The sequence below is a fragment of the Trichomycterus rosablanca genome, chromosome 13 (assembly GCF_030014385.1).
Source record: "Trichomycterus rosablanca isolate fTriRos1 chromosome 13, fTriRos1.hap1, whole genome shotgun sequence".
Classification (NCBI taxonomy): domain Eukaryota; kingdom Metazoa; phylum Chordata; class Actinopteri; order Siluriformes; family Trichomycteridae; genus Trichomycterus; species Trichomycterus rosablanca.
Genome location: NC_086000.1, coordinates 26,605,529 through 26,614,095, shown reverse-complemented (window position 1 = coordinate 26,614,095; position 8,567 = coordinate 26,605,529). Strand labels below are relative to the sequence as shown.

The 8,567-nt window shown below is 35.1% G+C and overlaps 1 long non-coding RNA gene across 1 annotated transcript; it reads right to left on the bottom strand.

The window, feature by feature from the left end:
* Positions 1-465: 465 nt before the first annotated feature.
* On the bottom strand, positions 466-6,039 carry LOC134325725 (uncharacterized). Its single transcript, XR_010014322.1, has 3 exons — positions 5,823-6,039; positions 2,131-2,387; positions 466-1,195 (listed from the first exon to the last, which is right to left on the bottom strand). It is a non-coding gene; the product is annotated as an uncharacterized LOC134325725 (long non-coding RNA).
* Between the last annotated feature and the right edge of the window lie 2,528 nt (positions 6,040-8,567).

The following is an 8,567-nucleotide window of genomic DNA, read 5'->3' as shown; positions in this document are numbered from 1 at the left end:
CAATACATTTTTGAGCAATTTAATTGAGGATTAAGGGCCTTACTTAGGGGCCCAACAGTGACAACTTGGCCCTACTATGCACTACTATGCAAAACTTGCCAAGGTTTAAACTCAGGTGCTCAGGGCCCATGTTGATTTTATTATCATTAATAACAATGCAGTGTTAGCTTAGGGGTTAAGGCACAGAACCACGGAGTAGGAGGTTGCTGGTTCTAACCCCACCACTACCAAGTTGCACCCGTTGGGTCCTTGAGCAAGAGCCTTAACCCTCTTCTTGCTTACACAATTGTAAGTTGCTTTGGATAAAAGGTATCAGCCAAATGTATAAAAAATAATAAATTTTTATTTTAATTATTTTTTAAATATGCAATTAATTATTAGTAAGTAAACTGACACTAGTTTAACAACAGTGTTAAATATTAAAGTGAAAGGACATTAATTTAACAGTAATGTTTAGCACTGATCTCAATGAAAGTCAGAAATAGATGTGTGAACATTAATACCATACCCAACTTTAACCTAAACTAGTAGTAATAATAAATACATTATATGAGAAACATGAGAAACTACAGGGTAGAGTTTCTTTAAAAAGTCCTCGTCGAGCTGACTGGCAAGAATGGGATCCCCCTGATCTCCCTCTCTTAATATTGATGTGCGTACACTGACCTATCTGCTTTCACAGGAACCTTACCTTCACAAAGCCTGTATTGAGTATCACAAGCTCACTGTTAGGAAAGCACCTGCATGTCCAGTGGTTTTTTTTTTTTTAAGTTTCATTCCTTTTACATAAAGTCTTTATCTTCCTTATGGTACCTTCAATAATTCACTGTAAAATCATGTGAAATTGCAAAACAATTGCAAAACTGTTAGGAGGATATTTACATTTAGCATAAACCACAATATACTATACATGTGAATAAAGAGCTTACATTATTATACATGTAAAGCTAGTAAACTTTAACATTTGGCACATTTGAGCAAACTTATAGACTGATGTGGGAAGTGATGACTTTATATATATTTTTTTAAAGTATAGTTTTTGCTCCCTATATTTTTTTTTGTTAATCTTCCTGGTGGATTAGCAAGTAGGTCCTAGGTTCGTTCCCCAGGTGGGGCGGTCCGGGTCCTTTCTGTGTGGAGTTTGCATGTTCTCCCAGCGTCGGCGTGGGTTTCCTCCGGGTGCTCTGGTTTCTTCCTACAGTCCAAAGACATGCAAGTGAGGTGAATTGGAGACACTAAATTGTCCATGACTGTGATTGATATAACTTGTGAACTGATGTAATGAGTAACCTACGTTCCTGTCATGAATGTAACCAAAAGTGTAAAACATGACGTTAAAATTCTAATAAAACAAACAAACAAACATCCTGCGGGATAAATTTCTGCCCCACAGCTCACGGAGGTGCAGCCCACACTTTTATAATATATGCACTTTATTTCTGTACAATAATGCATGTGGGCAGCCTAAAACACTGACATGCATGTCACTTACAAGTGTATTTGAACTTTTGACTTTGACTGAAGGTATTGGTTGTGTATTTTACTAATTGTGCAGTTCATTAGTAATTCAAACTAATTTTAACTGTAGTTAGAAAATGCACTTTATAATATATTATGTTGATTATATGAGGGTTCTTAAAAAAGTTTCCGCCCTTTTGTTAACTTAATTTATTAAGAATTTTTAAAAACAAATGAGATCACTTTTCTACATAGTCACCCCCTGATGCATTTTTCCCAGCGCCGTACCATTTCGATGCCATCAGCAAAAAATTATTTTGGTTGAGCATGTAGCCACTGATGCACCACTTCTTTCACATCATCATCATCACATGAAAATCTTCTTCCTCTAAAAGCTTCTTTGAGCGAAATTAGATGGCACTAAATCCAGACTATAAGCTCTCTCTCAATCTCTCAGACACGACCAATTACTCTCCTCCCACCCTCACCGTTTCCAACCACAATATAAAAGTGCAGAAACTTTTTGAAGATCCCTCGTATTTACCAGTCCTCATGTTATGTTATTAATTTTTATAAGATTTTATATTCTTTGTTCAAAAATACTTGACAATAAATATATTTATCCTATTACAGTCTTCATACACAAGATATGCAGAATGAAATCATTATTACCAGCTGGCCATGCACCTATACAGACAATGACTGGCGAAGGGGATTCCTCATAACTGCTGCAGTTACAACTCTGCTTGCTGATCGGTGGTATCTGTACACAGATATGGGATGATGGAGAGTGGCGAGTGACTGTGTACACGATACAGATCCCCAGATGAACCTCTGTTGTGCAGGTGAAAAGAAGCGGTCAGCTACTGCACATGTTTTGGAGAGGGGCAGTGTGTTAGTCATGGCTCTCCTCTGTCAGGAGTGGAGGTCTGTAGAAGAAGAGGTAGCAAAATGTGATCAGGTAACTGGATACGATTAGATTAGGAGGAAAACTGGGAAAATGTATTAAAACATTTAATGTCACATTTTCCAAAAATTTTATGTCACATTTTTTTTTATTATTTACCAAAACAGCAAACGTTTGTCAACAAAAAGACATTAAATCAAGAGGTTGTGTTTAGGAAACGCCCATCTAAGGTTCTCTGCCACTCATTTTTTATCACTTCATAGCCATTTTACAAAACTTTATTAGGCTACATTAAAAGAAAAAACAAACAAATAATCCTGGAAAATAAATCCTCACTTTTCAATCCCATTTTAGCCAAACTTAAACGAGATTGAAAGTGTCAACCACACTTCCTCAAGGTCATCAAATAAGCCGTCCATCATGTGTCAGCTCTCAGGAATTTTGTCTGGACTAATAGATCACCAGACTCTCTCTCTCACACACCTCTCTTTCTCGCTCTTTCTTGCTCAAGTTCTTTTACTCTATCATCCACATTAAATCTTGGCACATCATCTTGGCATTGAGTTTTTAAACTGACCATTTGTAAAACTCTACATTGGCATCGGTTGTCACCAATTGTACTGTTAGATATTCAGCATTGTATAAAGGATCTGTAGCTCTGTGCACTTTGCCACCCCATGTACCCTCCATAAAAGACCCTCATAGGACCCCAAATGTTGTTTGGGTGCTGGACCATATACAGCATTGCAATGACAACATGGTAATCACATGCAGGGTGTTCTGGTATGAGTGTATCAGGTGCAGCAGTGTTGTTGGGATTTTTAAATACCTTTTAAACTTACTGCCTCTTTATTAGGAAAACAAAATGTGAGCACACAGATGTACAGCTATTTTTGTAATATTGAAACATATGCATATTTAATTAGATAAAGCCATAGTTCATTAACTGTTTGTATAAATAAAATAATAGTAATTAATGAGCAAAAAGCACTGTTATATCTATTTTTATTTATTTTCTTCTATTCACATTACATCTTGCCTTTATTTGTCATATATACATACTGTATACAGTATACAGTACAACGAAATTCTTTCTTTGCATATCCCAGCTTGTTTGGAAGCTGGGGTCAAAGCGCAGGGTCAGCCATTGTATGGCGCCCCTGGAGCAGATAGGGTTAAGGGCCTTGCTCAAGGGTGGCTGCATGGCAGAGCTGAGATTTGAACTCTCAACCTTTCAGTTGATAGTCCAAAGCTTTACACACTAGGCTACCACTGTCCCTAGTTCTGGATTAGTTAGAAGTTCTGGATTCGATCCTCATCAGTCATATGCATGTTTTCCAGTGCACTCATTGCTTTCCTTCAGATACTCTGTACTTTCTCTAAACTTAAATTGGCCCCGGTTGCAAGTAAGTAAATGTGTCAGCATACTTCACCTTGCGATGAACTGGCACTTTAACTATGTTGTGTTCCTGTGCTGTGCTGACTTGTGTTTGGACGTGTCATCAGACCCACAATGACTCTGACCAAGATTAAGCAGTTAATAAATATAAATAAATTTTTGCCTTGAAGAAAGCTATGTATTTTGAGACAGCAGCTTAAGTAATTAGAATTCATTAATGCCTTATCATACATTTTGCACATAAGTCATGTCTTAATGTTTGGGTGCATTTTAAGTTACATGCAGTATGTGCTGTAGCATTATCTCCATGTGTAACTGTAGAGAAACTGAATGTCATTCATTGATAGTGATTTATATATCATGTGTACTCTAGCACATGGTTCAGTATTGTGGGAAATGATGTAATCTGGACAGAAACTGACACACGTTTAACACCAGTGTCACATACGGCATACCAAAGCTCAAGAGCGTGTATGCACACACAAACAGCATTTAGCAGACCCCTTTATCCAAAGCGAATTACAGTACAGTTACAGTATACAATCTGAGCAATTGAGGGTTAAGGGCCCAACAGCAGCAACCTGGCAGTGGTGGGACTTGAACCAGCGACTTTCTGATTACTAGTCCAGTACACTAACCACTAATGTATGGCTTACACACATACACACACACACACACACACACACACACACACACACACACACACACACACTTCCCATTTACTTCTGTCTTAATTCTTAATTTCAACTGTTAATAAAACTGACAAAGCTTATAAAATAACGAATGAATGTGCTTGAGTATATACACACATAAATATAGTTAAATAGAGAGATATACAAACAAATGGAAAGGTTTTATCAGTTGAATGATATGGCAACCAAATAAAGAAAATGAATAATGTACAGGAGAATTGGATATTTCTTTAACACTGCCATGTCTCAGTTATTCAACTCAACTTTTTATGATTTATTTTTTTAATGTTATGGTCAACAGGTCTGGCAGTAATCTTGTCTGGTGTGACTAGTGTAACTAAACCCAACTGTCAATTGAATTTGGTAAACTGGTTGATTTGGTAGCTAAGGGGCAATTACTTTTTTTATATAGTGCCAGATAAGGCTGAACATTTTTGTATTAATTTTTAAGGCATTTTGTGTTTACTTGCATTATCTTTGTATATTAATAATAATTATTAATTATATTATTATTTATATTATTATAATTAAAGAATAATCTAGTATTAATATTATTATATTAACATTAATATTATTAATATAAGTAGTTTGAAGATCTGAAACATAAGTGTGACAAATATGCAAAAACAAAAGAAATTAGACAGGGCCAAATACTTTTGTTAAAGGACTGAATATATAAACTTCTGTATTTACTGTCTGTGCACCTTTTAACTTTTGTTATTGTCTATTGTCTTTGCATTATTGTGTTTTATATCTATTTTATGGCTGCACCGGAGAAGTAGCCTGACAGTGTTTCGACACATCCCTTTATTGCTATAATGACAATAAAGCTGAATTGAATTGAATTGAAATATGTGATCAGTGCGTCCCTACTAAATACGTTAACAAAAATTTCTATCTAAATTGTCCTGGCACTCTCGCTCTCTTCCTCTGACAGGCCTGAAGTGTAAAGAGGAGGAATGATAATAATGCTTCTAATCTTGTTACATGGCACACAGAATTGTGTTCAATGTTAATGATGAGCGGGTCCCCTCCCGTCCCAGCCGAGATGCTTACTTTCAATTTGTGTCCTGTCATCTCCCTGTGCCGTTGCAGAAATTGATGCACCCTCTTCCCTTTAATGAAATCAAAAACGGGCAGGGGGCAGCACTTTACGAATGGGTGTAAGGGAGGGGTCCGGGGCCAATCTGTGCCCGGAAAAGCCTGAAATCTTTGAAGTGCCTGAGGAAACTTTGAAATGCTGGGATTTTTATAAGCATTTTTACTTATTTACTCAATGCTTTGTTTCATTTAATGAATTTTAGCAACAATGAAGAATTTAGGCAACAATGTGGAGGAAATAATGTGATTAAGTATCAGGACTTACTAGTTTCTTGGAGCTTATAATATTTTGAGATTTCTGGTCGATAGGCGGTATTTTCTCACACTGTGACGTAAGACGTCTATGTTCAGGCCCTTGGCTGTTGCTATCCTCGCGCTTTACCTGTCCTGCCTTTTGCTATTCATAGTGTGGCTGCTCCAAATAAAATTACTGCAGGAAAAGCAAAGGACAAGAATTAATCCCATTTAAGCTTAAAGCCACTTCAAAATCTAACAGCGAGTCACCTGCTTAAAATAATAAAACCATTTACAATAGAAGCAAGGAGAAATGCTAAAGGACATTAATGTCATAATGTCACAGGGATTTAATCATTTTGGACTAATTAATATTACATTTTCAAATATTCTCAACCTTATATGACTAACTTCTGGCATACATTTTTACATTGTACATACTGTATTTACATTGTAATTCTTATAACTAAGGTTACCAAGAATACATTACATATTCTAATATTTATATTTTTTTGTTATTTAATGTACTGGTTAAAATATTGTTTTAAAAGTCAAAATACATTTTGAAGGGAACAAAAAACAGAGAACAGGGGTTTTAGAAGGAACAGTCTATAGTAATGACAGTGAAAAATAAGAGCAAACATTTCTGGGATGAACAGACAGTATCAATTGTAGAGTCAATAAAACGAGTCGAATAAAATCAACTGTCTCCTTGCTGCCAGGATAAACTGGAATGTGGCATTGACATGTCCTCCCATCATTTACAGGAATGAAAATTAAATGAAAAAGTTTGTGACCCCCAGAATAAGGGTATCCCCAAGCAATCATTTTGTCCTTGCATTTATTTCTTTTTGAAACATTTTAAAAATGTATTTAATGTTGCCTTTATATATTAAAAATGGTTATAAATAGGCTATTTAATTTTTTATGGTAAATGCCATTCTGAAATATAGCAGTGGGTCAGTTTTTTGAGGGGTCATTTTTATATTATTTTTATTTAAAGTTCACTTTACAGAAAATAATGCAGTAAATTATGGAATCATTATAATTCTTACTTCACTATTGTTTAATGAAGGAGTAGTTTTACATTCAAAACGTCATTTACAAGAGAAGCTTAGGTTAAGAGTGGTTTTAAATCATATAATACAGTTAGTAAAACTGTACATAACTACAAAACTTATCAGAACATTTTTATGTTTACATTTGTACAATACTGACAATAATTATAAGAATTTCTTTGTATACATAAATTACTTTACTTATTTTAACCTACTGATGAACCAGAGGTTTGGTTAACCATGTGTTCCAAATGGCTTAAGTAGCATTACAACATAAAAATCATATATTTATCATAAATTGTTTTTTAAGAAGTTAGAGCACAAATATAACGTAAGTTCATTTATTTATATTTTGCTGTTATAGAAACACTTTACTCCATATAGATTTTCATATTAATTTATATCCATTTTCTATACATTAGTGCTGTTATAGAAACACTTTACTTCCTACAGATTTGCATTTTTATTCATATACATTTTCTGCAAAAGTGCTGTTATAGAAACATTTTACTTCATATAGATTTTCATATTAATTTATATACATTTTTTATACATTTGTGCTGTTATAGAAACACTTTACTCCATATAGATTTTCATATTAATTTATATACAATTTCTATACATTAGTGCCGTTATAGAAACACTTTACTCCATATAGATTTGCATATTTATTCATATACATTTTCTACAAATGAGTGCTGTTATAGAAACACTTTACTCTATATAGATTTGCATATTTATTAATATACATTTTCTACAAATGAGTGGTTATAGAAACACTTTACTCTATATGGATTTGCATATTTATTCATATACAGCTTCAACAAATTAGTTTAACATAGTTACTTATGTCACATAAAGGTATAAATTATTCTAAATGTGCCAATATTGTATAAATGTGTTAGGATACTGTGTTGGCAGCATAATGGATACTCACCATGTGCATCAAATCGAGTACGAGATTGGGACGAGAACGACCAGTCTAACGCAGCAGCAAAGCTAAACACCTCCCCCTAGTGAAGCACTGCTCAGGTTCAAGTCCTAAAAATCACTATAAACTGCAAATACATTTTTTGCATGTATTATTTAAGGGGGGGGTTCAAGTTTGGTTTTACTTTATTTAGTCAATAAAAGTGGTTTGTAATAAAAAGTCCCACAAAACACCCCTGTTCGAGTGTCCATCTATGGGCTAAACTCAACATCCAGTGTTACAGTGAAGCTGATCAATTTTTTCTAAACCAAAATAATAAGAACATCACAATAAAAAAAACCAATTTGCACAGCAGGTTTTTATGTAACTGCTGTTCTCCAGAAGTACACACTTCATTATACAGTACACACAAGACACAGTATACACACAAACATACACATAGTGGTGTACATTAAAGCTGCACCCCACCATTATCCCCTCCTCAAGCCCAGGCAGGCAGGCAGTTTTAATTTCAGGCCTCTGATTAGCTGATGATTGGCTGACAGACGCCGCCCAGCTCCAGTGTTCTCCCTCTCCCAGCCTGCAACTCAATCACAGCCAATTAGCCAGTCCCCAAACACTCTCTCCTATTAGAGTCCTCATAATCGACTCATTGTGTCCTGATTTAGCAAATAAATCACTCCAGAGGCTGCTGCTTTAATTCTCCCCCTACACTCACCCTGCCTCACACTCACCATTCTCTTTTAACCCACCATGCGTTCCTTTCTTTTTCTTTTGTATATTTGCC